The 24,004-nt window shown below is 45.9% G+C and overlaps 1 protein-coding gene across 4 annotated transcripts in view; it reads right to left on the bottom strand.

Annotated features, from left to right (window-relative positions):
* Positions 1-24,004, bottom strand: part of SLC36A4 (solute carrier family 36 member 4) — a 100,795-nt gene that overhangs the window by 18,940 nt on the left and 57,851 nt on the right. Inside the window, exon 11 of one of the 4 annotated variants that reach the window (XR_014547121.1) lies at positions 17,642-17,821. The exons of the other annotated variants lie outside the window; for them this stretch is intronic. The gene's annotated coding sequence lies outside the window, so the exon portion shown is untranslated. The remainder of the gene's footprint in view (positions 1-17,641; positions 17,822-24,004) is intronic. 4 annotated transcript variants of the gene reach the window in all.

The raw sequence follows: 24,004 nt of genomic DNA, 5'->3' as shown, positions 1-24,004 counted from the left end.
ATATCAGAAAGACCAAAAGTTTATCGAGGACTGGGGGAAATTTACAGAATATCTGAAAAACATATGTGATGTACAGACGCTTGTTGGTTTTGAAGAGACTCTGTGAGATAGTAAGAAATACTGCAAAAGAGAGAGTAAGAGGAAAAGGAGTTCTAAAAGACAATATTATGTTTAGAAATGCGTTAACAAATAGAAATTTTATGAAAGATTGACAGAGAAACTGAGGGAAGTCAAAAATCGAAGAATGAGTGTTAAATTATTTGTTGACTGTATAAAATTGTTTGGAAAATGAATAAAAATTATTTTTTTAAAAAAAGAACTTTGCTTCAGGATGACAACAGAAATCGTGTGGCGGTGGCGGCACAGCAGCAGCGGGAGGCCCCATTAGCTAAAGTGGTACCTCAGGTTAAGAACAGTTTCAGCTAAAGAAAGGACCTCCAGAACAAATTAAGTTCTTAACCCAAGGTACCACTGTATTTGAAGATGGCTATGATATTTTCCTCTCCTCTTATCCAGGCCAAACATACCCAACTCCCTCAACTGTTCCTCATCAGGCTTGGTTTCCAGACCCATGATCAACTTGGCTGCCCTCCTCTGCACACGTTCCAGCTTGTCAACATCCTTCTTAAATTGTGGTGCCCAGAACTGGACATAGTATTCCAGGTGGGGTCTGAGCAAGGTGTCAGGTATAGAGAAGGTGCGTGTGGCTTGGTCAAAATGGCCTCATAGGCCGAGTTCTTGGGAAGCTAGTTGAGCATTATTAGGCCTGTGGGGCCAGAGCATGTTGTTGTTGTTGTTTAGTCGTTTAGTCATGTCCAACTCTTCGTGACCCCATGGACCAAAGCACGCCAGGCACTCCTGTCTTCCACTGCCTCCCGCAGTTTGGTCAAACTCATGCTGGTCGCTTCAAGAACACTGTCCAACCATCTCATCCTCTGCCGTCCCCTTCTCCGTGTGCCCTCCATCTTTCCCAACATCAGGGTCTTTTCCAGGGAGTCTTCTCTTCTCATGAGGTGGCCAAAGTATTGGAGCCTCAGCTTCAGGATCTGTCCTTCCAGTGAGCACTCAGGGCTGATTTCCTGAAGAATGGAGAGGTTTGATCTTCTTGCGGTCCATGGGACTCTCAAGAGTCTCCTCCAGCACCATAATTCAAAAGCATCAATTCTTCGGCGATCAGCCTTCTTTATGGTCCAGCTCTCACTTCCATACATCACTACTGGGAAAACCATAGCTTTAATTATACAGACCTTTGTTGGCAAGGTGATGTCTCTGCTTTTTAAGATGCTGTCTAGCATCTAGCATAGCTAGACAGAGCATAGAAAATAGCTGTCAACGTTTCCCTTTTCTTGCGAGGAATCCTATTCGGAATAAGGGAATTTCCCTTAAAAAGGGGGGAAACATAGACAGCTATGGGCCAGAGGCTCCCCACCAAGGAAGCTGAGTTTCATAACTTGTCTTCAGGACAACATGAAGCATCCAAGCCCAGAATGAAAAGAGGAGGAGGAGGGGAGGCCACCCACATAATCTATATTCTCTTTCAAGATTACAGCATCTTTGCTAGATGTCCTTCAAAGGGAGTAAATTAATTCAATCTGCTCAACTTTTAAATATTCAGCACTATACATTTATTCCATAAGTACTGTTCGTGTGGGGGCAGAGTGACGGTGAAAAACACCTCCAGCAGGAGTTATAATTACCATCATTTATCCCTTAGGCTTCTTACATTATCATTTCATAACCAAAAATTTTACATCTCTTCCTATTAGGGGTAATTAAAAAGAAGCCAATAACAGGAGAACAGGAGATTAATTTTTTTAAAAAAAGTCTTCTACCCAGTTCTCTCACTAGCAGAAGATTATTATAAGAGTAGCCAGGAAAGTGATGTTGATAGTTGTGGATAATTTATTTTCTCTAATTGCCACCTTAGGAGTAATGTGTATTTAATAAGATAAGGAGATTTTTTTTTTAAGTGTTCTGAAACATGAAGGACTTCTCTGGGAGCCTCTGGCAAGAAACGCCCCCCCAACTCATTAATACTCAATTAACCTTCAACTCTCTTCGCTGTCACTCGGAGGAGTCCATTAAAAAGTGGGGAACACAACTACGCCAGCATGCGGCCTCTTGGGGCATTCTGTCGGAAAACCGGCACGCCGTGACTTACAATGGATTAAAACACAGCTTCCTTACACCTGTGTGAAAACAAACAGGCAAATTGATATGTATTTGTTCTTAAGGGTCTGTGCCAGTTCCACATGTGCCCCAAATTATGACGCAAATGGGTGAACCGGAGAAGGTTCAATATCCAATTATGGCATCCCACTTGCACAACAAACTCCAGAGGGTTGACGGATCCCTTCAGAGCTGCAGGGCATTATGGCAGGAGGAGTGGAAAAGGAAAATCCACTGGCCCAACACTGGACCTTGCCCACACAGTTCAAACCTAGGCATGTTTACTCAGAAAGAAGATCCTTGGCATTCAAATGGACTTATTCTCAGGTAATTGTGCCTGTGATTGCAGCAGATTTCTGCAGATCAGTTGAATAACACCCTAGTCCAGAAAATACCAAATGGTGGCCCACAGGTTGGAACTAACCTCCAAAGGACACCCACCCTGTGTCCCCCCACCACACTTTAAATGAAGCTGTGGTACAAAGTTTGTCTGAACTTTGGTCCCCTCACAGAGCTACGATTGCCACAATTTGCCAGGAAGGGGGATTTGATTGTTGAACCACACAGAGAATTATAGCTCTGTTATGGAAAAAGGGGTCTCTTCACAACAATCAACTTCCTAACAAGCTACAGTTCACAGGATTTTTTTTTGGGGGGGGCATGATTGTTTAAAGTGATATGATACTGTTTCAATGTATAGTGGCCTCATTCCTACAATTTCCTTTCCTCACAAGAACCTTTATGCAGATGCAATCAATTAACTGATGAACTGGCAGTCTCCTATGATGTGTAAACTAAGATTCCTTTAATTGGACAGCAGCCCCGATATTATTATATACAGATCTTGCCTTTCTCCAGTAGCCCTCAAATTCTCATCCACATACTGACCAGACCCAGACTAGAAACTGGGTTTCAGAGGCCTCATTTTCATCAACGCAATGCGAGAATTTATCATTCATGGAAACTACCAACAAAAGCAGAAGTTTATGGTTCCAAGGAGAGACATAAATTCAATACCAGTGTGCCCCATTTTCAGTCTCTGGATACAAACTTTGTGAAGCCAAAAGGGGAATCTCACATGTACAAAAACAAGAGACTGGTACACCCACACAAAGAGCAAACCTTTAAAAGAATTTCTAACAGTTACCTTGCAGTTAAAAACATTTAAGCTTCAAATCCCTTCTTTAAAAGGAATTTCTTTTTTTCCTTTTTCTTTTTTAAAGCACCACACAACATCAGAAGGCCCCGAAGAGGCAGGTTTTCAGATAAAATCTTTAATTAAAGTTTAATTTAAATCTAGTATTATATATTTACTTTTCCTGAATAATTAATCAATGAACAGACAGTTAAAGGTAATAGGATTTTGCGCTCTCTCTCACTTTTTTTTGCTGATATAAACGACTCTGAAGTTCAATGTCAACATAAAAGGACATGTTAAAAGGAGACAATTACGCCAGTGTTTGGTTTCAGCACGGGTGTTTGAATAGTGGGGAAGTATCGGCTAAAAAAGCGGTCTCAAGAGTGGCTGGAGATTATCAGCTCTGGAAACCCTGCTATTACCAAAAAAAAAAAAAGAGTGGGGAGGGATGACTCATCAAGACAGAGAGTACCAGTCCTTCAATATGGCCTCCCAGGTGCTCAACGCATAGGGAAACAGCAACAAGAGGAAGTCCACCCAGCTCCTGGGGAGTCACACCCACAATCAGTAGGTTGCATTCACCTTGGTGAGTCATAAAATTGTGCAGGGCTATGATAACTCAGGATCCAGATAGATGTAGAGTGCTCTGTTGTTGTCAGCATCCGTCTGTCTCAGGAGACAACGGAGGAGTGCACCTTTGGGGTGAAGTCAAACTGCCGGAAGGTTACAGCACCTGCTGTGGCTGTAGAGACGGATATGGGAGAGACATGTAGAGTTGCAAGGATAATAAAATAAGACGGTTGGGGAACCTGTGACCCTCTAGGTCAGCGGTTCTCAACCTGTGGGTCCCCAAATGTTGTTGGACTACAACTCCCATCATTCCTAGCCAGCACAACCAGTGGTCAGGGGTGATGGGTGTTGTAGTCCAACAACATCTGGGGACCCATAGGTTGAGAACCGCTGCTCTAGGTGTTGTGGGACTCCAACTCTCGTAAGCCCAGCTAATTCACTAAAAAGAATAAGGCCGCTGGGGAGAGCTCGTGGGAAAGCCAGCCTCTTGAAAAATAGCCTTTTCTAACTTTTTTTAAAGGGAGAACACGCATTATCTAAGAGGATTCGGATTTCAGATACTTTTGTAAGGATCTTAAGGACACATGCAATATTATTTCTAGCGCCCTCATGCATGGCTTGGGGATGTTGTGGTACGGAGGGAGACAACAGAAGATGAGAAGAATGTGACTTCAGGCATGTTAGGAGAAAGCAAAAGCAATAAAGCAAGTTGTTTCCACCGCACCCCATTAAAAATAAAACAAATGAACAGAGGTTTTGAAAATCAGTCTTAGCAGCCTGGTAACCAAAATTCTCACAGCTCTTACAAGGCTTATATGCAAGTACTGAACAAGTATCAGAGATATGCCTAGAGACAAATGTTGGTTAAAATATTTCATGTTTCCACACCTAACTGAATCTTCTTAAAAATGCAGAAAGAATGAACCGTTTTCATTTAAGATGCAGCTAGTCAACAGTGTGCAAAAAGCAACAACTCTTCAGAATATGAACTCTCCTTCCAGTGACTGAGTCATTCGCAGGACTGAGTTGTACACAGATGCAGAATCAGCACCTCTCTTCATCTTATGTAGAGGGTAGTACTAAAAGGGCAGAAAGATTTAATTCTATATATTTAACCATCAAAGTGGGTAAGGGGAAGGAGAGAATATCAAGTGGGGAACGGGAAGGAGGGGAACATCAACATGTGGAGGGGATCAGTATATCTATCTCTGAATACAGTGGTACCTCGGGTTAAGTACTTAATTTGTTCCGGAGGTCCGTTCTTAACCTGAAACTGTTCTTAACCTGAAGCACCACTTTAGCTAATGGGGCCTCCTGCTGCTGCCGCGCTGCTGGAGCACGATTTCTGTTCTCATCCTGAAGCAAAGTTCTTAACCCGAGGTACTATTTCTGGGTTAGCGGAGTTTGTAACCTGAAGCGTATGTAACCTGAGGTACCACTGTGTGTGTGTGTGTGTATTTGTGTGTGTATTTATTACTTACCCTTATTACAATCCTGGGAAATTCTCTTGCATGCTTGTTATTTATGATCTGCAGCCTTGACTTTTACAAAGTTAATTAGGACATTAAAAACACACACACACACACAACGCATCGTGTGGTGGGAAAAATCTGTGGACAGGATTCACCTAATGAGAACCTGTGCAAGGACCTCTGCTCACACAAAGGGGCTTTCCCTTCCTTTCCTTACCCCCTGCAACGCCCTCTGAAACTGGAAGTGGGGAGCAGTCTGGAGAACCCCCAGAATAGTTCACAGAGGAGAGAGGTGGGATCAGGATGCAATGCTTGCCCAGATGGAATGTTGCATCACTGTATTCTACCCTTTAGATTTTGTCCAAACCCACAGACCGAGTCACGTGGCACTTGCAACACCCCAAGACAGTGAATCTGTAACAGGATCATCCAGCCACAGCCTAGTTTATCCTTGCCAGCTTTGATCAACTCATTAAGAATCAGAACACTACAAAACTGAACAGCCTCCTATGTGTATCATAGAAAATGAAACTGTGGCATCACGTTCAAGGGATGGTCTTAATATTTAGGGTTTTGCTATTGTGCACTAGCTGACTGTACTCTTTGTTAGGATATTTCCGTTCCACCTTAAAAAGGGAGCAGGCTGTTGTGTGTCACAAGCCTGCATACTTCCTGCTCACAGGCAGTTTCCATTTTGTATACAGCTTTTGTTCTGTCTGTTTCCTCGACATCGAAGCAAGCAGTCATGTTTTTCCTTTGTTCTGACCAACGTTGAATAAATCTGCAAAATATGCTCTCCTGGGTGAATCTTTCGTTGTGGAAACTCTGCAAAAAGGGCGTGCACGAGTCCTGGAATGTGGACAGCTATTTCTGAGGCTCGTGCTGCTAATCGACTGATACTGTTTCCATGGGAGACCGGGAGACAGCGTGGAGGCATGATGGCCTTTGTCTCCCTGGCAGTATCCGAACACTGTTCCCATGTAGCCTTTTGCAAACCCACCAACTCACGCCAATAAATTTTGGACTACAGTTCTGACAAAACTTTACTGAAACTTCACAGCTAAGCAACATGCCCCTCAGTGGCATGTACCATGTTGAGGACCGATCAATAAGCTTCACCATCACTTCATCATTTCTAAGTTCTAACGGACTTCAATAAACAAATAACGATTTCAAGCTTACCCGTGCAACAACTTTAGCTTTACAAAGTAAGAGTGTCTTATGGAATCGCTTTGTGCTTATAATTCACTTCGACCGGTACTCAAGCATGTAGTTTAACTACCGCAGAGTTGCTTCAGTGTTAACGTAGCACAGCACTGGGAAATACAGTCAAATTAAAGCTAGCTGATAATCATAGAAATACAACATTGCGAACACTTTAAATGGAAGAACAGTTAATCTTATGGCTCTAAAAAGCAACTTGGTGTGTTTCTAGTACATTCAATTTACAGAGTTTCTACGAACCCAATAACAAAAGAGGCAATAGCATTACTTTAGGTTGGGATAGCCAATGTGGAGTTCCTATGAGTGGAACTGGACCAGAATTTCCATTATCCCAACCACTGACCAGGCTGGCTGGGGCTAGAGAGTCCATCAGCATTGGGGGTGCATCATGTTGGCTGCCCCTGTCCCACTGGATTGGGTAATTAGACCTCTGTTCAAATGCCTACTCGGCCTTGCATCTCATTGGGAAAACCTTTGACACATCACCCTCTTCCAGCCTGGCTAGGCCACAGCAAAAATGGTCTATGACAGGCCACTTAAGCAAGAAACTGTTTATTGATTTGGTCATGGCAAGGTATGTCTTACATTTATTGTCTTTCATGCCATCTTCTTCACCACCTGAAGCATACCACCAACAAAATACAAAAGTAGGGGAAATGTTTTTTTAAGCTTCTGTTCTACAAGACACAACATATTGGTCTTGAACTTCACTTGGGAATTAACCCTAAAACCCTGCTAGCGATCCAGAGCAGCGTGGAGCTATAACAAGAACTTGATTCTTCCAGATTACAGAATGGCAATCCATTTTTAGTGGCTTGCTATCGTTTATGCCCTGACTCAGAAAATTGCTATGGCATGAGACGCACATTACTCTGCACGGGTATGATACTGTCAACACTGCACAGTAACGACTATGAATTAATCTGGCTTGTGCCTTTCATGCACACTTTCCAACACAAGGCATGTTGCTGTCTTGATAGAAATTCAAACAAGTGTATTACATGCATGGCCTTGGGCTGGCCACCCAGGGAACTACAGGGCATCGGGCTGTAGCTACGCATGGCTCAGGACTGAGTAGCAACTAATGGACTGCTAAAACCAGGTTCCTAGAAGCAAGTCCAAATAGGAAGCACAGGTTCAGGACCTTGGAAAGCTCCCAGGCAAGAAAGAGGCTTCCATGGTGATCTGAGCACCCAAAACATCTCCCGAGACTCCCAGTCTTCTGCTAGCAAGTGTTTTAAAAAACGATCATGGACTTGGCACATCGGCACTCCTGGGTAGTGTTCTCTAGATGCACCTTCTATCTTCTCTAACAGCAATGTAGAGCAAAGGGCCATGCAGCTGCAAATTGTTGCTTTAGGAAGCTCAGCTCCTGAAAAGCAGGAAAGCCTATGGAATGGTGAACCAGTGCTCTCCTAGAACTACCTAACTTGGCAGGAGAGCTCCCTTACTACAGCATCATAGAACTGCAGAGTTAGAAGGGACCACAAGGGTCATCCAGCCCAACCCCCTGCAAGGCAGGAATATTTCACCCAACATGGGCCTTGAATCTACAACCCTGAGATTAAGGGGTCTCGTGCTCTAACCAGTTGAGCTATCTGTATGAATTCTTTTGCACCGGCAAAAGAAAGACAGCCTAGGAAACTGCCTTGTATTATGGCAAGACCATTTTTCCATCTAGCTTGGTATTTTCCTAGCCCAACTGGAGATGCCAAGGATTGAACCATCGAAAGCAGGTTCTCTACCACGTACACCATTCTTCTGGCCCCCTCACTATGGAAAGCAAGCACAATCCAACACTGAATGAGATTATTTTCAGTATGGAAAAAAACCATTCTCCATGAGAAACTTGAGAGTAAAGCACTCTCCCCCTGCGTGGAAGAGGACGAAAAGCTTCCAGCGCGAGTCAGTTCATATTTTTGGCTTCCCACTGTATTAGCTTACAATGGTTGTTGTATAAATAGCTTACTACAAAAATAGATTATCTGAAGCAGTAAATGTAACAAAATCCATAAGGTCTCTGCAGCTTTCTTGGATAACCTTGTTTGTTGAAGCTAGACTTTAATAAGCTGTTGTGGTTATTTTCGAACACCCCTCCTGTCCTCTGTGTAACCTCACATCTCTTTGGATTCCCTTGCCAGTCCACTCAGCTGTGTACACACTCATGGTGGACAAGGGGAAAGCTACACGTCCCTCCTGCCCTCCACAAAGAGGAGAGGGGAGTATTTAAAGAACTGAACTGCTGACTCCCAGTTCCTCAATTATTTAAAGGCAAGATTAACTTTGTACCCACACTTAGGTGAAGTGTGTAGCTCTGCAATCACGGGTCTTAAGAGGCACACAACACTCTTAAACCCTCTGGCACACCGACTGCATAGCATTCCAGATAACACAACACTACCATCTCAGCAAAGGGATGTGGGTGGCACTGTGGGTTAAACCACAGAGCCTAGGACTTGCCGATCAGAAGGTCGGCGGTTCGAATCCCCGTGACGGGGTGAGTTCCCGTTGCTCGGTCCCTGCTCCTGCCAACCTAGCAGTTCGAAAGCACGTCGAAGTGCAAGTAGATAAATAGGTACTGCTCTGGCGGGAAGGTAAACAGCATTTCCATGTGCTGCTCTGGTTCGCCAGAAGCGGCTTAGTCATGCTGGCCACATGACATACGCTGACTCCCTCGACCAATAAAGCGAGATGAGCGCCGCAACCCCAGAGTCGGTCACGACTGGACCTAATGGTCAGGGGTCCCTTTACCTTAACCATCTCAGCAGATACATCAAATAATAATCAGCATGCTACCAGACAGTCAGTACCTTTATAACGGTCATCAGAACTAGCTCATGTTAAAACACAGAGCACAAATTATTATGAGCTGTTGTTATTAATCATTAGTTTCGTATACCGCCCTTCATCTGAAGGCTCACGTCATAAAAATGCAAAATGAGAATGCTACAAAATGAAGCAAAAACAAACCATTAACACCGCTCCCACAGACACAATTAAAAGGCCATGGATGGTTTAATCAGCCAAAGGCCTGGTTATAGAGAAACATTTCCGCCAGGTGCCTAAAGATATGTAGTGAAAGCGCCAGGCATGCCACTCCAGGGAGAGCATTCCACGAGCGGGGAGCCACCACAGAAAAGGCCCGTTCTCGTGTTGCCATCTCACGTGGCGGAGGCCCACAAAGAAAGGCCTCAGATGGTGATCACAGGGACCGGGTCAGTGAATACGGGGAGAGGTGGTCCTTAAAGTATTGGAGTCTGGAGTCATCTAAGACTTTGTAGGTCAAAACTAGCACTTTTAATCGGGCCCAGAAACTAATCATGCACAAATGATAAAATTCCTCCAATTTCGTTAATAATCAAAGTGCTACTACCTAGGACCTCCCCCCACCAATAGCTGTGTGCCAGTGGATGTGGACGATGTAAATTAAAGCTACAAAGGCAACAGAGTGCCTGGGTCAGAGAGAGGGATCGGCCAACAGTGGCCTTTTCACTGAATTTTTTCTCTCCAGCAAAAACAGAAGGTGGGGGTTATCAGCGATTTCTTGGTTGGTCACCAAGGAAAACTGGAAAATACAGCTAAAAGGGAGAAGGGTGGGGGAGAGAACGGTGTTTACAAATTAACTTTTATTCAGAGCAGGCCTACTGAAATTAATGCACCAAAGTTAGCCATGGCAATTAAATTAAACGAGTCTAGTCTGAGTAAACGTTAGCTGAATACAACGCCAGGCTTCATGCCATGATGGACTCTGAGTTGAGCAATACATGGTCCTTCTGGTCTAAACCTGAAAAAGGGACCCCATGTAAAGAACTGCCAGAAGACCCCTATTCAGCCTTATCCTGAACCCTCCAGACAAAAAGACCCGACAGTGTCCTGTTTCCTAGGCATCTCTGTCTGTTTATGGCCACCCTTCCCTAGCTGGTGCTCTCCAGATGTTCAGGACGCCCATTTCCGCCGTCTACGACCACTAGCTGTGCAGGATGGGGATCGTGGGACTTTGGGTTCAAAACATCTGGCACAAAATGGTCTGGGGAAGGCGGGTTGAAGGCATGGTTAATTCCAAGGTAGGACACAAATGAAGAAGCTTTCTTCTACGTTTAACCCCATTCAGTATTATGTAAGTGAAATAGTTTCAAGCTGGCCTGTATATCTTATTACAGAGCACTGCGCTAAGCTTATTTTAATGCTTCGAGGCATTTTTAATGTAATTTTTGGGAATATTGTTAACGTAATATTACACGGTTGCTGGTAGTTTTTAAATTAGCAGTTGCAAGCTGACCCAGGCCCTTGAACGTGAGCAGGGTAGAAATGATCTGGAATGAAGAAAGATCACTCTGCCTTCATTTTATTATGCCTCAAGGACATAGGCAGAGGCATTTTCAATTCTTCTTTGAGAGACTTCTAAACAGCTAATTTCCTAATTTCTAAACCATTTAAATCCCTGTGTTAAATATTTAAATATCCATAAGCACATTTTATCATTCCCCCGAAGCCCACCCCTAATTGATATTTTCTCTGGGCAATAAACCTATCCTCACAGGATTTCAGGCTAACAATTTATTTTTCTAGATCCTTTAGAATCCTCTGAACTTCGTGTCCAGCTTGTTAATATCACTTTTGGGTTGTTGTTGCTGTTTAGTCGTTTAGTTGTGTCCGGCTCTTCGTGACCCCATGGACCAGAGCACGCCAGGCACTCCTGTCTTCCACTGCCTCCCGCAGTTTGGTCAGACTCATGCTGGTAGCTTCGAGAACACTGCCCAACCATCTCGTCCTCTGCCGCCCCCTTCTCCTTGTGCCCTCCATCTTTCCCAACATCAGGGTCTTTTCCAGGGAGACTTCTCTTCTCATGAGGTGGCCAAAGTATTGGAGCCTCAGCTTCAGGATCTGTCCTTCCAGTGAGCACTCAGGGCTGATTTCCTTCAGAATGGATAGGTTTGATCTTCTTGCAGTCCATCAGACTCTCAAGAGTCTCCTCCAGCACCATAATTTTGGGTAGCAACGTCCAAAAATGAGAGCCAGTGTGGTGTAGTGGTTAGGGTGTTGGCCCAGGATGTGCGAATCCAGGGTTCAAATTTCCACTCTAGAATGAAGCTCACTGAGTGAACTTGGCCCAGTCACTGCTTCTCAGCCTAACCAACCTCCTCATCCTGTTCCTTCACAAGCAATCTGAGGTCTTGCCTATCTTTGCTCCGCCCTCTTCATACCTCTCCTGGTCCTGGGAGACCAAGATGGTGGTGGCAGCGCTTGTTGCAGCAGGAAGGGGAGACAGCCTGGCTTCCTCACCAGCTCAACTCAACTCTACCTCTTGTCTCCCTCTCCTGTCAAGCCTCTTCTTTTGCCTCTGGTTCTGGACTGTTCTCTGCCACAGCCTCTTCCTGCTCACTAAGCCCTGTTACCTCTTCAGCAGCAGTAAGCTAGGCTACAGTCCTTTCCTTGGCACCTAGTTTTCCATGGGCAAGGAACAGCAGTTCGATCATGCCATCTCCCCCTCGCCATCAGAAGCGGAACAGTTCAGGAAACATTTTACCGCGTGATCCCTCGCTCACATAGTCCAGGTCTTTGATGCAGGAAGTTCAGCTAACTTTCTTGCTCGAGATTCTTTGCCGCAGTTCAGCTGAGGTTCCCAGCGCAAGTGTATAAGCGAACAGAATCAAGACAAGGTTTAATTTCCTCCTGCGGCAATATGCAATTAAAAAAAAAGGAGCAAGGAGGGAGTGTCTGAGGGGGAGTTGCAGAGGCAGCGATATGAAGCTTCCCGACAGGTTGTCAAAGAGTCCGTGGCTCTAGAAGATTGTATCATCTCCTGTGTTTCTGCTGAGATTTAAGTTTCTCTATCTTCAGTATTTCCCCATATTCTTTAAAAATTAAAAATAAACCCCCCATTGCACCAACTTCCCTACCCCCCCCCGGCATGGCCATTAAGAGGAGACTGGAAGTTATTGGCTTCCATTTTTGTTTATCCACAGTTTAGTGTTAGGTCCAAACTCCTAAACTGTGGTTCATCTGAACTATGGCTTCCTGAAGCAAGCCAGTTCAGCTAAGTAGTTGCACATAGCTTGCTCACATCAACTTGCAGAGAAAGCCAGAAGTGTGAAGTTGCATAAATGCAGAGGCTGCAAAAAGGAGAAAGGCACCAATCTGGGTATTTGGCAGCAACACTCCACCCTCACTGGAAGATGTGAAGCACCGACTAAAAGACAAGCAAGTCACAGTACATTTGCAAGAATTCTCCTAGATACATTAGAAAGCCTAAATTGATTATGTCTCAAGAGCATTGCCCGGAATTGCAGATTATGAGACGTATTCAAAAGCAGTGACGAATACTTAGAGGTGCGCCTTCTCTCCCCCCCTCTCTCCCGAAACATTTAAGAGCTTCAGCTATGCAACAAAAGCATTTCTTAACTCTCTGGAGAGCAGTATTTATATAGCTCTAAGTGTTTCAAACTGAAACTGAAAATTGAAACAAACAGGAGCTGATCACTCATTTAGAATTTCACCTAAGACGCGAACAAAAGCAAAAGCTGACAGGATCTTTTGTTTGGTGCTACAAAACAGCAAGTAAGTTTTTTTCCCCCATTGCTTTTTTTAAAGTGGAACCTGTAAGAAAATGCTGCAGTGCAGAGTGTGTTCCAGTTCAGGGTTGCTGCCAGCCAGCCAGACCCTTTCCCTGCAGATGCTGGCAGGCACGGAATTAAATCTTGTCAAAAGTACACTTACAAGTTAGAAAGAGGCATGCCCATTAAGTTCCACATCTGTCAGCTACTCTTGGGTGTGCACCCAATGAGGCTGTTGCTGCAACAGAGAGGCTCCGCCCCTAACCTTAGCTTAGGTATCTCTCCCACCTGAGCTGCATGCAAGCAGATGAAGACTATGCCTGCGTGTAACCTTCTGCTCCTCTCACTTCAGTCCTCTACTGGTCCTGGGAGACAGTGGAGCAGGAGAGGTAAGGGCAGTGAGGGCAGCAGGAGGAGGCATGGAAGCCCTAGATTCCACACTAACCTGGCCTCTCCCTCCCTCCTCCCTCACCTGTTCTTCACTCCCCAATCCTGCACCTTCTCCGGCCTCTGGCTCTCGTCTCCCAGTTGTTACAAGTTTCCCCATTTCGCTGATCCCTTCTTCCAAGTCAGCCTCCAACCCCCATTTCTCCCGGTGCCCAGAATCCAGCCACCCCTCCCCAGCGTCCGGCCAGTCTCTGATAATGCCCCATTCTGTTCTTCATCTCTCCCCACTCTGCTAATGATGCCATGCTGCTCCCTGGCCTTTCCTAAGGATGCCACAGTAGGGAAAATCAGCGGCGTGATCAGAAATAAAACTCTCCAGATGTCATAATACCATTAACCCAAATCTATGGCGAGACTGCAATGGGAATAACTGTGTAGAGTTCCGGTCACCTCACCTCCAAAAGAATACTGCAGAGTTGGGAAAGGTTCAAGAAAGGGAACCGAAATGATCAAAGGAATGGAGCAACTCCCCTATGGGGAACGGCTGCAGCTTTGGGGACATTTTACTTTAGAGCAGTGTCTCCCAAACTTGGGTCTTCAGCTGTTTTCGGACTACCATCACCCCTGACTTGCTAGCTAGGGATGATGGGAATTGTAATCCAACAACAGCTGGAAACCAAAGTTTGGGAAACACTGGTTTAGAGGGAAGGCAAGGTGGTGTGTTAGAAGTTCATGACCCTCGGGGTCCCTTTCAACTCAACTCTATTAACAGTGAACTAACTGTACCAAGGGACGCGGGTGGCGCTGTGGGTTAAACCACAGAGCCTAGGACTTTCTGATCAGAAGGTCGGCGGTTCAAATCCCCATGACGGGGTGAGCTCCTGTTGCTCAGTCCCTGCTCCTGCCAACCTAGCAGTTCGAAAGCATGAAGTGCAAGTAGATAAATAGGTACCGCTCCGGCGGGAAGGTAAACGGCGTTTCCGTGTGCTGCTCTGGTTCGCCAGAAGTGGCATAGTCATGCTGGCCACATGACCCGGAAGCTGTACCCTGGCTCCCTCAGCCAATAAAGCGAGATGAGCGCCGCAACCCCAGAGTCGGCCACAACTGGACCTAGTGGTCAGGGGTCCCTTTACCTTTTAACTGTACCAAACTAGTTAGTATATGGTGCACATACACACAAACACAGACACACACAGCCTTTACTTCCATTATTGGACCACCACATGCATCTGAAATCAGTTTCAATATTGCTGTTACAATGCTGAGAGAGGTGGGGAGTTTATTCCACTTTTCAACTCAGCGGTGGTCTAGAAATGTACATGGCGGGCACTCTTTTCGGGGGCCGCACTGGAAAAGACCCAAAACGTCGCCACTTTGCCAACCTGAGAACAATCTCCTGACACAAAAGCCATGCTTGCAGCTGAATTGAGATGTTACACCTGCACTGGAGAAACCAACAATCCCCCCCCACACACACACACACACACCATGAACAGACAACAGAGAAACTACAGCCCACCCTCCTCCGGAGCTTAATTGATGCTACTGGGCATCTCTATATCTGGAAACTGCTCCGTATATTTTAGTTAAGTATAGAGGACCAGCCTCAACTGCTCAACAAGCCATAATCAGCATGTTGAGGAGTTTCCAGTTGTGCCTGGGCTTTTCTTCCTCTTTTTTGGAATACTGCATTTCCACGCAACAGCTGCATGGTAGAAACAATATAGAGAATGCTGTGAATAAACAATGTTTTTTTGAAAAAGGAAAAGAAAAGAAGCTGTTTCAAGGGTTGGCAGAGCATCTCTGCATTAAATGATAAATGTAGCTTTTTGAAAACCCAAGGTGCTGCACAAACAGAACGTCTCATTACGGCACCAGCCGAGCTGCTAAGTTATTGCTCAGAAAACACCAAGGCCTCTTAGCAAGAGAGGCAAAAGGGCCACAGCTCAGTGACACAGCAGGTGCTTTTGTAGGCACAAAGTCCCAGGCCAAATCCCTGGTATTTCCAGTTAAAACCTTCCAAGCAACAGGCGACGGGAAAGACTCTCTGCCTGGACCCTGGGGGGACACACACAACACTCAGCTGCATCGCTCAGTGCAGAGGACATGCTCCACATGCAGAAGAGTCCCAGATCAGATCCAGTGCACATCATCATAGGTGAGAGATGGTGAGAAAGGTATTCCTCTGCTGCAGACTAATCAGTGTTAGAAACTCATATATATAAGCTAGGTGCCAAATGGCTCCTTAAACCAAGGTTAAAGTTAAGGTAAGGTAAAGGATCCCTGACCATTAGGTCCAGTTGTGACCGACTCGGGGGTTGCGCACTCATCTTGCTCTATAGGCCGAGGGAGCCGGTGTTTGTCTGCAGACAGCTTCCAGGTCATGTGGCCAGAATGACTAAGCCGTTTCTGGCAAACCAGAGCAGCACATAGAAACGCCAATTACCTTCCCGCCGGAGCGGTACCTATTTATCTACTTGCCCTTTGCCCTTCAAAGCGGTTTGATGTGACCTGCGGTTTACTGTGGCATGTGAACACAGCCCCTGTATGACTGTTGTGTAGAGGAAATGTGAAAGCTAGACTTGATTGGCTTTCTTTCTTTTTTAAAAAGAGGGTAAACAGCACAAGTTGAATGAGAAAACTTCTGTGTTTGGGTAAAGGAAAAGGTAAAGGGAACCCTGACCATTAGGTCCAGTCGTGACCGACTCTGGGGTTGCAGCGCTCATCTCACTTTACTGGCCGAGGGAGCGGGCGTACAGCTTCCGGGTCATGGGGCCAGCATGACTAAGCCGCTTCTGGAGAACCAGAGCAGCGCACAGAAAGGCCATTTACCTTCCCGCCGGAGCGGTACCTACTTATCTACTTGCCCTTTGATGTGCTTTTGAACTGCAAGGTTGGCAGAAGGAGGGACCGAGCAACGGGAGCTCACACCGTCGCGGGGATTCGAACCGCCGACCTTCTGATTGGTAAGTCCTAGGCTCTGTGGTTTAAACCACAGTGGCCAAAATAGAATGTCTACTTGCCATTTGGGGGCAAGACAGCTCTAAAGTCTTATTTTTCAAATGATGGTCTGAGTGTGATTGATCCAGCGATGACAACCTTCAGCTAGGATAAGAACTTTGAGAACTTAAGAAGAGTCACTTGATCCAGAGACAGTCCACATTTGGATTAGCCTGTTCCTATCTCTTTCTCTTAATGGTCACTGTTCCTGCTCAGACTGCGCAGAAAAAGCATTTTGGCTCCAGAAATTCATTCCAACTGTGAAGATAAAATATAACTGATAGATTTCTACAGGATGGGGTATTAGTGTGTGAAAACAGTCCAGATCCAATGATCCCCAGATGGTGTAATGTCAGGCGCCATCCTGGCACCCAGGCATCTTCACTTGGTCGCAAGTGGTCGAAAGGCAGGAGCAAAATGCGCCTAGCACCTGGCTAATTTCAAACACCAGCTGCAGACCTTGGACAGTTTCTGCCAGTCAGAGAAGATGATACCAGGCAAGACTCAGTACAGTACAAGGCAGCTTTATATGCTTTATATGCAGCTACCAAGCCCTAGCTCACCTGCTTTCACCACTGAGAGCCAGTGTGGTGTAGTGGTTAAGAGCGATAGACTCGTAATCTGGTGAACTGGGTTCGCTTCCCCGCTCCTCCACATGCAGCTGCTGGGTGACCTTGGGCTAGTCACACTTCTCTGAAGTCTCTCAGCCCCACTCACCTCACAGAGTGTTTGTTGTGGGGGAGGAAGGGAAAGGAGAATGTTAGCCGCTTTGAGACTCCTTCGGGTAGTGATAAAGCGGGATACCAAATCCAAACTCTTCTTCTACTCTTCTTCTTGCTGCCGCTACCCTTGCCCTCTCTGGGGAATTACATATTTTTCCTGCATTTGGCTAAGAAACTCCCCATTCTTATTACTGCCCCTAGAGAGGATGACAGGCGTAGGATCTAAATCTGCTTAGAGTACTCCAAGGCCCCATACCAAGCAAAACTGAACTATCAACACCTGTCAATAAAGCACTCTGAACGCCTGGGTTTTTGGTGAAATAACTGATGGCATCTGTGTGTGTTTAAAGCCACTGAAATGCTGCAACGAGATCAAACTCACACCAAATTAGAACTGCTTCTTACCCATACTGATGAGTCCTCTAGAGCTTTAAACATGACGCATTCAAAGAGCCGGTTTGCAGTCCTCCTTTGAGGACTTTTCCTGAAGTTTCGATTTGTATGCCGCCAGCCATGCCAAATAATAAATTAGCTTGGAGAGTTTCTATACAGTGAGGTTGCTACATCCCTTTTCCTCTACATCGCCTGTTGACAACATTAAAATTTTAACTAAGAGAGCAATTATACAGTCTGGGCCCCTCAAGGAAAAGCCAATCCAACCCTAACTGGTAAGGCACAAACAACTCATTTTAATGTGCATCCAACGAAAATTCAGCTTCTGGGCATTAATAATAAAAGGCATCCCATACATGATGCTTCACTGTAAGCCTTTTCTCACATGCAGAAAATTAAGCATGAAAATGCTTAACTCCTTCACAAGGGCAGTTTGCAAACTAATGCATATTTTTAAAAACTGAAAAGCAGATAGCCAAGCACATGATGCACAGATGGTCCATTTGAAATCCGGGTAAGAGTCATGTCCTGGTTCACATGGCATGCTAAGCCAAATTCACACTAAGTTTTGTGTGAATGTGCAAGCAGACAGGCAGGCTCCAGGGCAGGAGAACATGGCTGCTTGGCTCCTCTGTGCTTATTTTGGGCTCATGATTCACTGGTTCAGCTTACCCCAAACCTTGGACAAACCTTGGTTACAGCTTGTGGTTAATCTGGAGAATGCTAAACCATGGCCCCATACTAAGCCAAACCATAGATTAATACAGTACAGCAGTTACGTACACTCCATCCGCTCTGCTGAGGGACACCAGCTTTGTTTGTCTCCAGTGTGGCGTAGTGGTTAAGAGCGGTGGACTCGTAATCTGGTGAACCGAGTTCGATTCCCTGCTCCTCCACATGCAGCTGCTGGGTGACCTTCGGCTAGTCACACTTCTCTGAAGTCTCTCAGCCCCACTCACCTCACAGAGTGTTTGTTGTGGGGGAGGAAGGGAAAGGAGAAGGTTAGCCGCTTTGAGACTCCTTAGGGTAGTGATAAAACGGGATATCAAATCCAAACTCTTCTTCTTCTCCTCTCCCTACCCAATTTCCATTCTAGCTTGCCATTATGTTTAACTTTGAAGAAACGGTGTCTGAGCTTAACTCATCTTCTTCTTTTCTCCTCATCCCCCTTTCCCTTCTGTATTGTGGCTTTTAGTCTATGGGCAGGGATTGACATGTTTTGTGCTGATCTTCAGCCATGTTTTCAGCTGAAGAACGCTTTAAAACCAACAAGATGTCTCACTGGTTCTTGAGACTCTGCGAGGTTTCATACAAGCTTCAAGCAAGACCTTGTGGTTCCTCTCGCACGTCTGGAACTGAGCATCTTTGTAGTAAGGACCAGTGGTCAAGTGACAAGTGCATTTGCAGACCCCTTACTAAGACTTCAGGGAATTTAACTGAACTGTTGGTCACTCAGCTTTCCAAATACGCTTCACACACTGCTGAAAACTTCTTCTTTTTTAAGTGTTAAAAGTTCCACTGCAACTTTTCTGCATCAGCTATTAAGTGCACCCCTATCAGAAATGTCCAAACCACAACCAGCCAAATCGCAAGTTGAATACATTTTTTAAACAAATCAAAATATGGTATTGGAGGCCATCGAAAGAATTCTGAGAGAAGTGCAGGGAGAAGGAGGACGAGGGAACAGCTGAAAGAACTGCCAAGAGAATAGGTACCACCCTTAAGGTATCTTCAAGCTTTGGCCTAATACATTATCTTCTTTAAACAGCTTCTCTGCAGGCTGACTTCTCTCCCCTGCAAGGCTAATATAAACATGGGAGGAGGGATCCAAATCCAAATTAAGTCCTGGGATAAGCCACCCAAAGCAGTGTGCTCGCAATCGCTAACGCTCCCAAAAGACAAAAGCATTATTCCTACACATGCATCTGTTGCAGGAAATGTTAGAGGGAGCATATCATTAAGTCGAGCTAGCTAACTTTTCTGCGGCAGCCGGCATTCCATGAGAAAGGCACTTATTAAATCAAAGAGAAAAACCAAGCTGGGCGTGGAGGCATCTCGGCTCTGTGCGTTTAATTGACTAACTTTTTAAAAACACTCCTGGCACCTTAGGCTGCCATCCTAACCACTGGCCTGCAGCAGGAGATCTAGGTGGAGTGGCATCCACCACCCTGCCACTCTGCTGGCCAGAGACCACCTCTCCTGGTATGCCCCGCAGAGGACCTTAAGGTCCATGAATAATCATAGTTAAGAGGTCCCGGGCCCTAAGGAAGTCAGATTATCCTCCACCAGGGCCAGGGCCTTCTCAGTGATGGCTCCAACCTGGTGGAATGCTCTGTCCCATGAGACCAGGGCCCTGCAGGATTTAACCTCCTTCCGCAGGGCCTGTAAGACAGAGCTATTCCGCCTGGCTTTCAATCCCTCCCCCTCCCCTTTTTATGAAGATTACCCACTCTGGGATCCCACAGTTAATTCTCCCTTGGTCTCCTCGCTGGCCCAAATAGGACTAATTTAGCCAACTAGCCCTAATGTTTATTGGATGGATTTTCTCCCTAAATTGAATCTGAATCATAAATTGCTCTGCCCATTAATGACTAAAGGCTGTAGACCAGTAACTCAAAAGTCACAGTTTGGTTCTCTGCACAGTACCTATATGCCACCCCAGGTTTAAACTCAAGAGACTAGAGATTTATAGGAGGTGCAACAGCTGAGACAACTAGATTTGTTGGCAGATCCCTATAGGGTACAGAAGACCCTTCTCCATAGAATCTTGCATAGATTCCAATTGAGGTTTGAATCAAGACACCTTAAAAAAAAAACACCAACCACCCTTTTTCCAAGGATAACCTGCCAAAAGAAGCAGAAAGAAAGTGTACAATAGGGGGAAATGAGTGTGGAGTTCGGCATTGCTGAACTGCCATTAAAGCATAGGAATTTGCGCTGGAGAAAACAAAACCATGCAATTACGTTGTAAATTTCTGCTATTTCACACAGCAGAATGTCTGGCGAGAGACGGCATTAAAAAGCAGGCTCAAGAGATAAATACTGTGTAATCAAATGGTGGTTAAGTTGAATGTCGAATAATTAAAACTGCCCTTAATACAGCTGAGAGTCACAATGACTTCTTCGTCCTCAGCGGTGCGGAACATAATCTACAGTTCTGAGAGATTTATAGCACCAAGCAGGAAAAGTAAACCAGGAAACTAGAAGTCCAAAGGGCTTTGGAGCCATGGATTTTCAAACTGAGTATTGGGGGACTCTGGTGGTCTTCAGGCGCTTAGCCTCCTACTCTTACAATTGTGGAAGTTTATGGCTTAGTGGGGGACGCGGGTGGCGCTGTGGGTTAAACCACAGAGCCTAGGACTTGCCAATCAGAAGGTCGGCGGTTCGAATCCCCGCGACGGGATGAGCTCCCGTTGTTCGGTCGCAGCTCCTGCCAACTTAGCAGTTTGAAAGCACGTCAAAGTGCAAGTAGATAAATAGGTACCGCTCCGGGGGGAAGGTAAACAGCGTTTCTGTGCGCTGCTCTGGTTCGCCAGAAGTGGCTTAGTCATGCTGGCCACATGACCTGGAAACTGTACACTGGCTCCCTCGGCCAATAAGGCGAGATGAGCGCCGCAACCCAAGAGTCGGTCACGACTGGACCTAATGGTCAGGGGTCCCTTTACCTTTACTTTTATGGCTTAGTGGCAGATAAGATTATCCTGGATTTGGTCCAATATGACCTTTCACCAGCCAGCTAAAAGAGCCGAGAAACTCCTGGTTCTATGCATGGCAGATTCCTGTGCAAAAGGACACTTTTCCAAACCACAGCTCTTTCACCCTTGAAATATTCAGGGCAGAAGAAAGGCAGAATGGATTCCTCTTGTAGATACACCGCTGGGGGATTTGCCATAGATCAACAACAGTTTGACTTAAAAGAAGGGGTCATCTGCCATGGCAGATCTTGTGTTAATTATCAATTCCTCTCTCGCCTCACTTTCATGCTTGATCCGATTTGATTTAATATCTGCAAGCCGCTTTCCCAACAACCAACGTGAGACCGAAGCATGCTCCATGGCAACTACTGAAGGAGTATGCCACCAGACGAGTCAATATGGAAGTCTTATTAGATACTGGAAAGATCAAGAACCCTTGCTTAGGTTAGGGGGTTTGTTCTGGGTTCATAGAATCGTGGAGTCGGACGGGACCATTAGGGTCATCTAGTCCAAGCCCCCACCCCACCCCAAAAGGCAGGAATCTTTTGCCCCATGTGGGACTCAAACCCATAACGCTGAGATTAAGAGCCTCATGCTCTACCGACTGAGCTATCCCAGCGCCAGTGAGTTCCTGGTGAAGAGCACAATTCAAAGTGTTCGTGTTGACCTTTAAAGCTCTAAACGGCCTCGGCCCAGTATACCTGAAGGAGCGTCTCCACCCCCATTGTTCAGTCCAGACACTGAGATCCAGCACCAAGTGCCTTCTGGCAGTTTCCTCATTGCGAGAAGTGAGGTTACAGGGAACCAGGCAGAGGGCCTTCTCGGTAGTGGTGCCCGCCCTGTGGAACGCCCTCCCGTCAGATGTCAAAGAGATAAACAACTACCTGACATTCAGCAGACATCTGAAGGCAGCCCTGTTCGGAGAAGTTTTTAATGTGTGACATTTTAGTGTACTTTTTGGTCTTTGTTGGAAGCCGCCCAGAGTGGCTGGGGAAACCCAGCCAGATGGGCGGGGTACAAATAATAAATTATATTATTATTATTATTATTATTATTATTTGTCACATTACACATGCCATTTCCACGAACCATTCTCCAGCAAAGTAGTTTGCTTTCTTCTGTGTGCAGAAGGATGAGAGAGGTATGCTAAAACACTATACCAGAGATGGGGAAGCCCATGGCAAATGTGCCCTCCAGGCAATCTGTCAGGCTCTCGGGACTCTATGCAGGCCAAACCCCTCACAGTGGCTTACTCTAGTTCCCCCCTGAGTGCTTTTGCCTGGGTTGAATGGCCCTTGCACTATTATAATGCTTCATGCTTACTTGGATAGAGAAAAGAGTGTGTGCATTGGCTGGGAAGTGGCCTACAATACAAAGGTAAGAGTCATCCACTTATGGCTCTGGACCCAGTGCGCAAGTCTTGTGTGGTATTGTACATCTTTTCTGTCTCTCCTGAGCCTTCTGCCAATCCCGCTGGACCACAAGGTTCCAGCACAAATGGAAGAAGGAAACTCTCCAGCCAAACCAACCCTAATTTCACATGCCTCTTATAAAATCCAGTGTGCTGCCACATGACAAAAGCAGTGCTATGAAACTAGGAGATCCACAGGCAGTTTAAGGTCCAGTGCAAGCTGGGGGAAACTATTTGGGGGCTGTGTGTGTCATGTGTGAATAAAAGCTGGCTTTTACCACCCTCTGAAGATTCATATGGACAACTCTCTTCAGCTGCAAGCCTTGGTTATTCTGCATATGCAAAGTATAAGAGCAAGCAATACTCAAGTTGACGAGGTTTTTATCTGCATAAGCACGGAGAACTAATCCGCAGCCTTCTCGCATGCTAACCTAAGATAACCACCAATCCGAAGAAGAATTTGGCAGGGAGTCAGAAGAAACTAGAGTGCGGGAGAGAGGGAATAGAAGTATCTAAAGCAGGAAGAGATTAGAAAAATCAGATGGGGAAGGAGGGACACTGTCCAAGCCTCACAGGTGTCTTTCTAATCCAGCCAACTTCCAGAAGATTCTAGCTGGCTCAATACATTAAATCCATGAGACCGGACAAAAGACTGCCTTGTATCAAAATTGAAGGCACTCGTTGCCAACTATGGGCATTTTTCACAACTCAACACCACTTATTCAGTGAGAGATTCACTAGCAACATGGGAAGCTGCCTCATTCCAAGTCAAACCACTGGTCTATCTACCTCAAGTATTGTTTTCTGTAAAGGACGCGGGTGGCGCTGTGCGTTAAACCACAGAGCCTAGGACTTGCTGATCAGAAGGTCGGCGGTTCGAATCCCCACGATGGGGTGAGCTCCCGTTGCTCGGTCCCTGCTCCTGCCAACCTAGCAGTTTGAAAGCATGTCAAAGTGCAAGTAGATAAATAGGTACCGCTCCGGCGGGAAGGTAAACGGCGTTTCCGTGCGCTGCTCTGGTTCCCCAGAAGCGGCTTAGTCATGCTGGCCACATGACCCGGAAGCTGTCTGCGGACAAATGCTGGCTCCCTCGGCCCATAGAGCAAGATGAGCGCCGCAACCCCAGAGTCGGTCACGACTGGACCTAATGGTCAGGGGTACCTTTACCTTTACCTATAGTTTTCTGCAAGCAGCTCCCTTAGGGTTTCAAGTCAAGTCCACTCAACTCAGTCTTACCTGGAGAGGCCAGGGACTGAACCTGGGACCATC

The sequence above is a fragment of the Podarcis filfolensis genome (assembly GCF_964270895.1).
Source record: "Podarcis filfolensis genome assembly, chromosome: 4".
NCBI classification, from domain to species: Eukaryota; Metazoa; Chordata; class Lepidosauria; order Squamata; family Lacertidae; genus Podarcis; species Podarcis filfolensis.
The sequence above is the reverse complement of the archived record's forward strand: the minus strand, read 5'-3'. Positions and strand labels throughout refer to the sequence as shown.